This window comes from Mirounga angustirostris, unplaced genomic scaffold, assembly GCF_029215605.1.
Source record: "Mirounga angustirostris isolate CCGP_5_RB_7025 unplaced genomic scaffold, mMirAng1.0.hap1 SCAF_8, whole genome shotgun sequence".
NCBI classification, from domain to species: domain Eukaryota; kingdom Metazoa; phylum Chordata; class Mammalia; order Carnivora; family Phocidae; genus Mirounga; species Mirounga angustirostris.
Genome location: NW_026991716.1, coordinates 1,338,552 through 1,350,616, shown reverse-complemented (window position 1 = coordinate 1,350,616; position 12,065 = coordinate 1,338,552). Strand labels below are relative to the sequence as shown.

The 12,065-nt window shown below is 45.1% G+C and overlaps 2 non-coding genes across 2 annotated transcripts; one reads left to right on the top strand and one right to left on the bottom strand.

Annotated features, from left to right (window-relative positions):
- Positions 1-1,417: 1,417 nt before the first annotated feature.
- On the bottom strand, positions 1,418-1,499 carry TRNAL-AAG (transfer RNA leucine (anticodon AAG)). Its single transcript has one exon. It is a non-coding gene; the product is annotated as a tRNA-Leu (tRNA).
- A 1,259-nt stretch (positions 1,500-2,758) lies between these two features.
- On the top strand, positions 2,759-2,831 carry TRNAM-CAU (transfer RNA methionine (anticodon CAU)). Its single transcript has one exon. It is a non-coding gene; the product is annotated as a tRNA-Met (tRNA).
- The last annotated feature ends 9,234 nt before the right edge of the window (positions 2,832-12,065 follow it).

The window sequence follows — 12,065 nt, the reverse complement described above, 5'->3', positions numbered from 1 at the left end:
TGGGAAAAATGTGTACGTTGTGTTATGAAGAGTTAACTTACCTAATATAAGTAAAGAAACCTCAGCAAGAAAAATCCCAACTCATGGGAAAAACTTGCAAAGGATATAAATACTGAGTTCATGAAAAGGGAGAACCAGGAGCCCCTGGGTGGCTCAGTTGTTTAAGCTCTTGACTCTTGGTCTTAGCCCAGGTCTTGGTCTCAGGGCTCTGAAAGAAGAAAGATGAATATTTATGAAAGTGTGAAAAGAGAAATTAACTTTACTCTCAAGAGAAATTCAAAAGTGAAACTAAAATGAGATGCTACCTTTTACCTATCAGGTTGGCAAACAAACAAAAACCATTGTTTGAGGGAGTGTTGCCCGTTAGCATTCAAACAGACTGAATTAGTTTCCTACGGCTCCTGGAGCAAATAACCACAAGCTCAGGAGCTCAAAGCAACCACGAATGTATCTCCTTCCTCACAGTTCTGGAGGCCAGAAGTCCAAAAGTCTGGATTACTGGAGGGAAATCAGGGTGTTGACAAGGTCATACCGGCTTTTGAGGCTGTAAGGGAGAATGTGCCCTTGCTTTTTCCAGATTCTAGTGGCTGCCAGCGTCCCTGGCTTGTCTCTGCCTCTGCCTCTCAACAAACCTTCTCCCTTTCTGCCTCTCTCTTGGACAAAGGGCATAAGGACACTTGTGATGACATTTAAAGTCCGCCTGAAAAATCCAGGATAAATTCCCCATCTCAAGATTCTTAACTGAATCTCTTCTGCAAAGACTCCTCCAATATTTGGCCATATAAGGTAATAGTTAAGCTTGCAGGAATTAGAACAGAGATATCTTTTTTTTGGGGGGGGGGGACGTTTTTTCAGTCTACCCCAGGCATTAACGCCCTGATTCCTCCACCTACAGGCAACGAATTACCTGGTCCTAACTTTAGTCTCCTTCTCTGTAAAACAGGAATAATAACATAAACTTCTTATGTAATACTGAGAATATTTTATGACTTTAATACATGTAGAAAACTTATGACAATATCTGGAGCTTAGTCAGAGATAAATGGCAATTAACTGTCATTAGTACAATGCTGGTCAGGGTGCAAAGGAAACTGTCCCTTCCCCGGGGCTGCAGGAAGATAAATTGGTAACATTCGCGGAAGACTAACAAGACTCACCAAAATTACCATCACACATATGATTTGACTGAGCAATTGTGCTTTTAGAAAGTTCTCTAATACTGCATCGTTCTGAAATGTGGTTATAATTTATTGCAACGTTGTCTATATAAGTAAATATGGCTGGTGAAGCCAAAGTGGGATGCTGATGTGGAACAAGGTGGAATTAAGGTCTTCAGCTATAAATCACCGGCAGTCAGACCGTCCTTTTTCTAAGGTCTTCCCAGGAGCTTGGTCGCGTCAGCTCGCAATATAAAGACTGGCAGCGGTGGGATTCGAACCCACGCCCCCGAAGAGACTGGAGCCTTAATCCAGCGCCTTAGACCGCTCGGCCACGCTACCGTACCCGTGCTTCTTCCGCCTTCTTCGGGATGGTTTAAGACTGTGGACGGGCTCTTCGCCCCCCCCCCCCGTTCTTTTTCTCCAGTGTTTCTCTGGGACCCCTGCGGTCACATCCCTCGCAGACTTCGCGGCTGGGACTCTCGCCCCGGGGGTCCCGCGAGGCCCCGGTTGCGGGGCTCCAGGCCCGCGGGTACAAAACCGAGGGCGTCTGCAGCCGTGGAGGGCGTCCCTGCACCTGCTTCTGGCCAAGTCGCGGAGGGAAGCAGCCTGCAAACAGACGTGCTTTCGGGGCGCGCGTCCGGGTCTGCAGGTCGGTCCGCCGGACGCGGGAGAGCCACCCGGGAGTGCCCCCAACCGCCGTTCTCGCCCAGCCGCCCCACCGACAGCCACGGGGCCGCTCGAGTCGCGGAGGCTGGCTGGGTCTCAATCCTCATTGTAAAGTGGACACGATATAAAAAAGTCTGCCCAAAGGAAAGGGGTAGATGCCTGATTTTTATCCATTCCTGTAAGGGGCTTACAGAGGTTTTCCCAGTACAGCTTACTAATTATTCGTATCAGTCCGGAGAGTTCACTGAACAACGGTTGCGTCGAGTGTTCCGTCTTGGAAGTAATAGTGTGCGATGTTATCCCATTTTCCAGCTAACGGAGCTTTTCAAACGAAGTAACTTGCATTGGCGAGAAAGCCGAGGGAATCGTTTTCCCTAGCTTCATAACGGGCATATGGAAGAGTGGCACTCGGATCCCAGAGGGTTCGGGCATTTTCCGCTTCACCGGGGGGTCTTACCTGGACCCCCGCTGCTCGGGGGTCGCACCGCCCCCGGGCCCCCGTTCCCGCCGCGGCGCGCGATGCGGGACTTGGGGTGCTGCGGGGGGGACGCGGGTCGCGGGCGGGGGGACCGCGGCGGGGCGGGGCCACGCCGGGCGGCGCCTGTCCTTGTCGCGGTCTGGGGGTCCGTGCACGCCCGGCTCGGGCCCCTCCCCTCGTGCGCGCGTGACGCGGAGCCGTGCGCCACGCGACCGAGCCAGCCCGGGTCTCCCGGGAGTGAGCGGTGTTCCCGGCGACGTGGGCGCATCCCGCGTTGGAGTGATGGAGGGTAAACTCCGGAAACGGTTCGGATCCATCAGGGCGAGGGGCTCGGCCCAGCGCACGCTCTTCTTTCGGGTGCGCGACGTCGGACCGAACGCGAGCTTTTCCGAAATGGCACATGAACCGGAGCGGCTTAGCAGGACTGGTTGCGCTCCGGCGGGGCCGGGCAGGTGCCTTCTTAGCGCAGTGGGCAGCGCGTCAGTCTCATAATCTGAAGGTCCTGAGTTCGAGCCTCAGAGAGGGCACGAGACTTTTGTCACTTGGACACAGACCCAGCGCGTTTGGGAAACAAGCGTGTCCGTGGAGACAGTGGCCCACTGGTCAAGTTGTTCCCCAAAGCGACAGCTGGGCAGCGGCGGGGCCGACTCCGAGTCCCAGGGCTGTGGTTACAAATTGGGGCGGGGGGTAGGGTGGGGTGGAGTCTTTCAAGGGTTTCGTTGGGGAGCAGGGAGCGACAGGACTTTTCAGTACCCACGACAGAGCATACTAGTACCAGAAGTCTGTTTTAATCGCCTATCTGCTGCCCTAGACATTTACGGAATCTTAGTCCCTTAAAACAGCATCCATGTACGATCTTACAGTCCTGGAGGTCCGAAGTGTGACATGGGTCCTCTGCGGCTCAGACCAAGAGGTGACGGAGCTGCCTGCCTTCCAGAGGCCCCAGGGGAGAATTCCTTCTTGCCTTTTCCAGCTTCTAGAGGCTGACCACATTCCTCAGCTCCCGACAGGACCCTGTGGTCTGACCTCTGCTTCTGTGGTTGCAGCTTCTCTGCCTGGGACCCGCCTCCCACCCTCTTCCAGGCACCTTGTGATTACATGGAGCCCGCCTGGGGAAGCCAGGACACTCTTCCCATCTCAAGATCCTTACCTCAGTCACATCCTCACGGTCCCCTTTGCCACGCAGGACAACCTGCTCACGGGTTTTGGTGGTCAGGAAATGGAGCTCTCAGGCAGGGGTGGGGTGGTGGTGGGAGACACTATTACACCTAACATCATCTGCCCCCTGGCTCCCTCCACGTGAAACAATGCTCACCCATCCCAATCTCCCCCAGACCTCAACTCAGTTCAGCCTCAACTCACGTACATGCCCCCAAGTGGGCATGAGTGAGGCCCTGTGTAGAAGCCATTCTGGGCACAGTTCCTCTCTGCTTACAAATCTGTGGAAGCCACAAGTCCGCTGCTCCCCAAAACGCGACGGTGGGGCAGGTACAGGATGACCCCTGTGGACTTCCCCATTTAAGAGGGATACACTTGAAGGGAAGAAGGAGTCACCAGTCCTAAGTAGCTGCCCAATGAATTTTCCAAATCCCTTTGGATGTTCAAAATTCAGCCAGGCGAACAACACTTGAGCTGAATTTCCAGGCCTGGGAAGCATCCCCTCAGGCTAGAGTCTCTGCCCTGCGAGGCAGGCTTCCATGTCTGGGGTGGCCGGTCCATGTCCGCAGCTGATCACAGGATCATCAGCCGGTTTCCTCACTCTAAAGTGTGGGGAGTTCAATATCCTTCTTTCCTTTTGTCCTCTCTCTGTGCGAGCTGGCAGGGTGTCTGCCCGTGGAGCACTCTCAAGACCTTCGTGGGGCTCCTGTGTGTGCCATGAAGAGTCTGTGGGGTCCACAAGCAAAGGGAGGGGGAGCAGCTCTGTCCCGAAGACACCAGGCTCCCAGACTGCCCTGTTCCCTGAAAGCCTTGAGCTGGTGTCCCATCGCTACACCTCCTGGAAGGTGGCTTGAGGTGGCAACGGTAAGTCATCATTGAGATCCCGCGTCTACGCATGTACTTCTCAGAGTCCATTCGGCGGGGACGAGGAGTGGTGGAGACCCGTATCGCCACGGCCTCTGCCTCTACCCTCTTTCTTTCTCGCCACAACCACTCTTCCAGGCCTGGGGAAATCCCGTGGTTTAGGGAAATGTCTTCCCTTCCTCCAACTGAAACCTGGCTCTCTTCCAGTTCCTCTTTTCTGAAACTCATGCTAGGCCAAGTCAGACAGCTCGGCCTGGAAGCCTGCCGCCCTACCACCGTCTCAAGCGACTGTGGCCCAGCAGAGGAGACTCGTCCCAGGCGAGAAGCTGAGCCAGGACCTCTGGGACCTCATGGGGCATCTCTGGGATCTCATGGCCGTGGCTATCAGGAAACTTTCCCAACAGCGCATTTGATGGCACCAGCTGAAGCCTCTCAGCACCTCTGGGTTCTCTGCGCTTTTCTAACCACAGAGCCCGAGACCTTCTGGGCAGGCCGTTAGTTGCCTGGAATCCGTGGGTGCCATAGTCCTCTTCTGCACCATCCCTTAACAGGAACCACCTGACCGGTTTCCTTTTAACATGAACCACAGGTTTCTGCGCACATTTTTTAAAATTCTGGACTAATGGTTTTCCTTTGGTGTGTTATCACCAAAAATGGCATTTTTCCTTCTGTCGGTTTTAAAGTTATACATTGTATCTCTGTGTTAGTGGTTACCCTGCACCCCAAAACAAGTAAGTACACATTAAAACAAAGTTTACTTTGTTGAACTTTAATCAGCCCCTTTTTCTTTTCTCTGGATAACGAAAGGACCCTAGTGCATTTTAAATGCATTAACCATTTCTCCTGACCTGTGTAAAATTGATGTGTATATTTTAAACATAGCTTCTTTTGGAAACCCTGTTAGATATTATCACGCTTGTTTAACATAGCCAAATTCACTCAAAATTTCCGCATCCTTATCAATTCCTTCTCATTCCTTTTTTATTTATTTTTAATTTTTAAAAAATATTTTATTCATTTTCTTATTTGTCAGAGAGAGAGCACAAGCAGGGGGAGTGGCAGGCAGAGGGAGAAGCAGGCCCCCCACTGAGCAAGGAGGCTGATGCGGGACTCGATCCCAGGACCCCGGGATCCTGACCTGAACCAAACGCAGATGCTTAACCGGCTGGGCCACCCAGCTGTCCCTTCATTCCTTTTTTTTAAAAGGGAGGTGCAGGGGTCTCTGGGTGGCTCAGTCCTTTAAGCACCTGACTCTTGATTTGGGCTCAGGTCATGATCTCAGCGTCATGATCTCAGGGTCGTAAAATCAAGCCTTGCATGGGGTCTGCGTTCAGTGGGGAGTGTGCTTAAGATTCTCTCTCTTCCTCTCCCTCTGCCCCTCCTCCCCTGCTTGGGTGTGCATGCACTCTCTATCTATCCAAAAAAAAGGGCGGACTACAGCATTTACTGAGGCTCCGTTCATATGCACTGCACTGAATGTATTCAAACGAGCAAATTTTTTAGTTTTGTGGTATGATTACACACATAAGACCATCACTGAAATCCAGGTTCTAGTGTATCCATTACTTCCCAAACTACTTTAGGCTGCCCAGTAATCAATCCTTCTCTTGTCCCCACCCTGTCGCCTGCAAACCGTTTTTCTGTTGGTCACCATAGATTAGTTTGTATTTTCCGTAATTTTTATTAAATGGAATAACATAGTATATATCCTTGTAGATTAGCTTCTTTCCCTCATCATAATTATTTTGAGATTAATGTATGCCTCATATTACCACTAGCTCATTCCTTCTTACAGCTGAGTGGTATTTCATGGTATGGATAGACCACGGTTTAACTACCCACCCATTGAAGGACCTTTGGACTCCCAGTTTTATGCTATTAGAAATAAAACTTCTATGAACACTCGTATCCAGGCTTCATGTGATGTAAGTTTCATTTCTCTGAGATAAGTAACCACCAGTGTAATGGCTGGGTCATGTGATAGTTGTATTTTTAGTTTTTCAAGAAAAAAACATTTTTTTATTTGCTTTAAACAGTTCATTATCTTTTTAGACATTTTTAAAACCTTACGGGTTTTTTTTGAGCAGTTTTAGGTTTATAGAAAAAATTGAGCAAAAAGTACAGTTTCCATATTACACAAAAGTTTGTGTCCCCCACCAATTTCCTCTATTATTATCTTGCATTAGGCTGGTGCCTTTGTTCTTATAATTGGTGAGCCAATACTGATACATTATTATTAACTAAAATCCACAGTTTCTAGTAAGATTCAACTTTTGCATTGAACTTTCTATGGGTTTTGACAAATATGTAATGACATGTATCTACGGATACAGTATCATACAAAATCATATTTTCCTGGCCCTAAACACCTCCTGTGTTCCCCATATTCATCCTTCCCTCCCTCCTCCAGAACCCCTTGCAACACTGACCTCTTAACTGTCTCCATAGTTTTGCATTTTCATAATGTCATAACGTTGGAATCATACAGGATGATTGGCTTTTCAGATTGGCTTCTTTTACTTCATAATATGTACTTGTGATTCTTCCATGTCTTTTTTGGTTTGGTAGCTCATTTCTTTCTATCACTGAATAATATGGCACTGTATGGATGTACCACTGTTTGTTTATCCATTCACCTAATGAAGGACAAGTCGGTTCCTTCCAAGTTTTGGCAATTATACATAAAGCTACTATAAAGATTTGTGTACAGACTTTTGTGTGGTTGTAAGTTTTTAGTTCACTTGGGTAAGTGCGGAGAGGCGTTACCGCTGGGTCATATGGCAAGACTATGTTTAGTTTTGCAAGAAACTGCCAGGCTGTCTTCCACAGTGGCTGTACCATTTTGCATTCCCACCAGCTATGAATTAGAGTTCCTAGGACTCCACATCCTCACCAACAACTGGTGTTGTCAGGGTACTGGATTTGGGCCATACTCAGAGCTATCTAGTGGTATCTTACTGCTCTTTTAGTCTGCAATCCCCTGATGACATATGGTGTTGAGCATCTTTCCATATGCTTGTTTGTCATCTCTATATCTTTTTTGTTGAGTTGTCTGTTCAGATCTTTGCACATTTAAAAAATTGAGTTGTTTGGGACTACATCAAAATTAAAAAAAAAAAAAAAGCTTCTGCACAGCAAGGGAAACAATCAAGAAGACTAAAAGTCAACCAAGTGAATGGGAGAAGATATTTGCAAATGACATATCTGATAAAGGGTTAGTATCCACGATATATAAAGAACTGACAAAACTCAACACCCACAAACAAATAACCCAGTTAAAAAATGGGCAGAAGACACGAACAGACATTTCTCCCAAGAAGACTTACAGGTGGCTGACAGACACATGAAAGGATGCTCAACATCACTGATCATCAGGGAAATGCAAATCAAAACTACCACGTGATATCACCTCACACCTGTCAGAATCAGCTCAACAGCTCAAGAAAGAATAAGTGTTTGCGAGGATGTGCAGAAAAAGGAACACCTCTTGCACTGTTGGTGGGAATGGGAATCGATGTAGCCACTGTGGAAAACAGCATGGAGGTTCCTCGAAAATCTAAAAATAAAACTACCCTCTGATCCAAGAATCACACTACTGGGTATTTACCTAAAAAAATATCAAAACACTAATTCAAAAGGATACATGCACCCCTATGTTTATTGCAGTATTATCAACAATAGCCAAATTATGGAAGCAGCCAAGTATCTACTGATAGATGAATGGGTAGGGAAGACGTGGCTTGTACATACGATGGAATATTACTCAGCCTTGAAAAAATGAAACCTTGCCATTTGCAACGACATGGATGGAGCTAGAGAGTATTATGCTAAGCAAAATAAGTCAGTCAGAGAAAGACAAATACCATATGATCTCCCTCATATGTGGAATTTAAGAATCAAAACAAATGAGCCAAGGGGGAAAAAAAACAAAGAGAAAACAAGAGAGAGAGCAAGAAACAGACTATTAACTCTAGAGAACAAACTGATGGTTGCCAGAGGGCAGGTGGGTGAGTGGGGTAAAGAGGGCGTAGGGATTAAAGAGTACAGTAGAAATTCAGTTGTTTCTTTTCTTATTGCTGTGTTTTAAGAGTTGTTTGCATATGTTGGGTGACAGTCCTTTCTCAGATATGTCTTTTGCAAATATTTTCTCCCAGTCTGTGGCGTGTCTTCTCATTTTCTTCTCAGTGTCTTGCAGAACAGAAATTCTAAATTCTCATGAAGTCCAACTTACCACTTTTTCCTCTCATGAATCATATTTTTATATGATTTATAATCATACCTAAGAAGTTATCACTAAACCCAAAGTCACCTGTTTTCCTCTGTGTTACTTTCTAGGAATTTCATGGTCTTACATTTTAGATTTAGGTCTAGGATCCGTTTTGAGTTAAGTTTTGTAAAAGGCATAAGGTCTGTGTCTAGTTCTGTACTAGATTCATTTTTTTTTTTTTCTGCATGTGGACATCCAGTTTTTCTAGCACCATTTGTGGGGAGACTATCTTTGCCCCATGTACTGCCTTTCCTCGGTGATCAGGTGACTATGCGGGTCTATTTCTGGGCTCTCTCTTCTGCTCCATTGATCGGTTGGTCTATTTTTTTCACCAACACCACCCTCTTTTTTACTGTGACTTTATGGTAAATCTGAGGTCAAGTAGTGACAGTCCTCCAACTTTGTTCTTCAATTTTGCGTTGCTCGTTCGGAGTCATTTGTGTCTACATATAAACTTTAGAATCAGTTTGTCAATATTCATGAAATAACTTGCTGCAATTCTTTTTTTTTTTTAAAGATTTTATTTATTTATTTGAGAGAGAGAATGAGAGACAGAGAGCATGAGAGGAAGGAGGGTCAGAGGGAGAAGCAGACTCCCCACCGAGCAGGGAGCCCGATGCGGGACTCGATCCCGGGACTCCAGGATCATGACCTGAGCCGAAGGCAGTTCCTTAACCAACTGAGCCACCCAGGCGCCCAACTTGCTGCAATTCTGATTGGGATTGCACTGAATCTATAGATGAAGAGTGGATGAACTGACATCTTGATAATATTGAGGCCCGTTATCCATATATATGGAATATCTATTTAGATCTTTTCTTTATCAGAGTTTTGTAGTTTACCTCATATATCCCATACATATTTTGTTAGATTTATACATAAGTTTTCTCTCTTTTTTAGTAGTAATATAAATGATATTGTGTTTTTAATTTCAAATTCCCTTGTTCATTGCTGGTCTATAAGACACAGTTGATTTTTACATATTAACTTTGTATCTTTTATCCTTTCCATAGTTTGCTTATTAGTTTCATGAGTTTTTCTTTTTGATGCTTTGGGATTTTCAATGTAGACAATCGTATCAATTGTGCACAAAGACAGTTTTATTTCCTCCCCCATATCTATATTTTTATTTCCTTTACTATCTTCTTGCAGTAGCTAGGATTTCCAGCACAATGTTGAATAGGAGTGCTCATAGTGGTATCTTGTTCCTGTTACAAGCAGGAAAGCATCCTAGATCTTAGTTTCTTGTCAACAAGTATGACGTTAGTAGTAGGTTTCTTGTAGATGATCTTTATCAAGCTGAGGAAGTTCCCCTCTATTCCTAGTTTGCTAAGAGATTTTGTTATGAATGAGTATTGGGTTTTGTCAGTGCTTTTTCCGCATCTATTAAGATGATCATGTGATTCTTCTTTAGCCTGTTGGCTAATTTAGCCTGTTTAGCCAATTGCCTTAATTGATTTTTCAAGATTGAACCAGGCTTGTACACTGAGAATAAATCTCGATTGGGTGTAGAGGTCTTTTTATACATTGCTGGATTCAATTGGCTAATATTTTGTTGACAATTTTTACATATATGTTCATGAAAGATATTGGGTTTTTCAATTTTTTTATTTTTAAAAGATTTTATTTACTTGACAGAGAGAGCGCGCAAGCACAAGCAGGGAGAGCGGCAGGAAGGGGGAGAGGGAGAAGCAGGCTCCCCGCTGAGCAGATAGCTGGACATGGGGCTCGATCCAGGATCCTGAGATCATGACCTGAGCTGAAGGCAAACACTTAACCAACTGAGCCACCCAGTCGCTCCCCTTCCTATCTCTATACAGATCCATGTTTCTGACCTATATTATTTCCTTCTCTCTAAAGAACTTCTTTTAACCGTTCTTGCAAGACAGTTCTATAGGCTACAAGTTACCTCAAAAAAAAATTTTTTTTGAGGAAGCCCTTATTGCACCTTAACTTTTGAAGGATAATTTCACTGGGCACAAAATTATGGTAATTCTTTTCTTTTAACACTTTAAATATTTCACTCCACTCATACTGGGTGTTCTCTGAGCTTCCTGGAAATGTGGTTTGGTATCTATCATTAGTTTGGGAAATTCTCAGTCATTATTGAGAAAGAAATTCAAATATTTCTTCCGTTCCCTTTTCTCTTTCTTCTCCTTCTTATTTCCCATTAAGCATATGTTATACCTTTTGTGATTTCCCCATAGTTCTTGGGTATCCTGTTCTGCCTTTTTCATTCATTTTTTTTCTCTTTGAATTTCAGTTTTGGAAGTTTTTATTAACATTTTCTCAAGCTTGTTGATTATTTTCTCATTTGTAAACAGAATTATAATAGTGCAACAATAAAGGTCAGTCAGCCACCAATTTTCTTAATACCCCTCCTGTTCTATGTCAAAACCTTGAATTTTCAAAAGGTCTCATGATCAGGATCTGGTACACAATGTGAATGCCCTCCTCAGATCTAAAGCTCTTGGGTTGAACGTTTCCATAGGAAAACTTTGTTCAATTGATCGAATATGAAGGATCAGTAAAAAAAAAAAAAAAAAAAAAACCTTCCAAAGCAAGTTTCTTAGCTCCTTACAGCATACCCTCAGAGGGGGCTTCAGGAGTATGTGACTTACTGGGGGAGTGGTCCTCAGAATGGGGAAGGCGGAATAGCAAAGCAAAGATGTAGGCTTGGATAAAGTCTAGCCTTAGCCTGACCCATGGGACAGGGAGGGGAGTCTTGAGTATACATAATAAAGCAGAGTGGTCACTGAGTTAAGGGGTTTGGACTTCCCTGCCTGTCCCTCCCATCCCTTAGTTATTGGCTGTAGCTGGTAATGGAGTTGATCATCTATTCTATTAGATGTCTCCAAATAGTCAAGGTTAAGTCAGTGGAGATGGTCACAGGGTGTGGAGTCCTGTAAAAAACCAAAACCTGGAAAGAGGGAAGAAACAGGGTGGGGGGGGGGATAGATCAAGATCATGTATTACCATAAAACAACTAGGTAAGTGGGAGATACTCTGGGTTTGAAACTTTAAAGTGAAGTATGAATGTCCCATATGTTATCTATCAATTTAGGAAAAATTATATATTTATTTGCTAGTATAAATCACTAATTTTGTTTTATTTTATTTTTTTAAGCAATATTTTTTATTTATTTATTTATTTATTTGAGAGAGAGAGAGAATGAGAGACAGAGAGCATGAGAGGGAGGAGGGTCAGAGGGAGAAGCAGACTCCCTGCTGAGCAGGGAGCCCGATGTGGGACTCGATGCAGGACTCGATCCCCGGACTCCAGGATCATGACCTGAGCTGAAGGCAGTCGCTGAACCAACTGAGCCACCCAGGCGTCCCACTAATTTTGTTTTAATGCTTGGTATTAGTTTCCTAGGGCTGCCATAACAAAGTAGTACAAATAGGATGGCTTAAAACAACAGAAAATTATTCTCTCATAGTTCTGGAGGCCAGAGTTTAAAATCACGCTGTG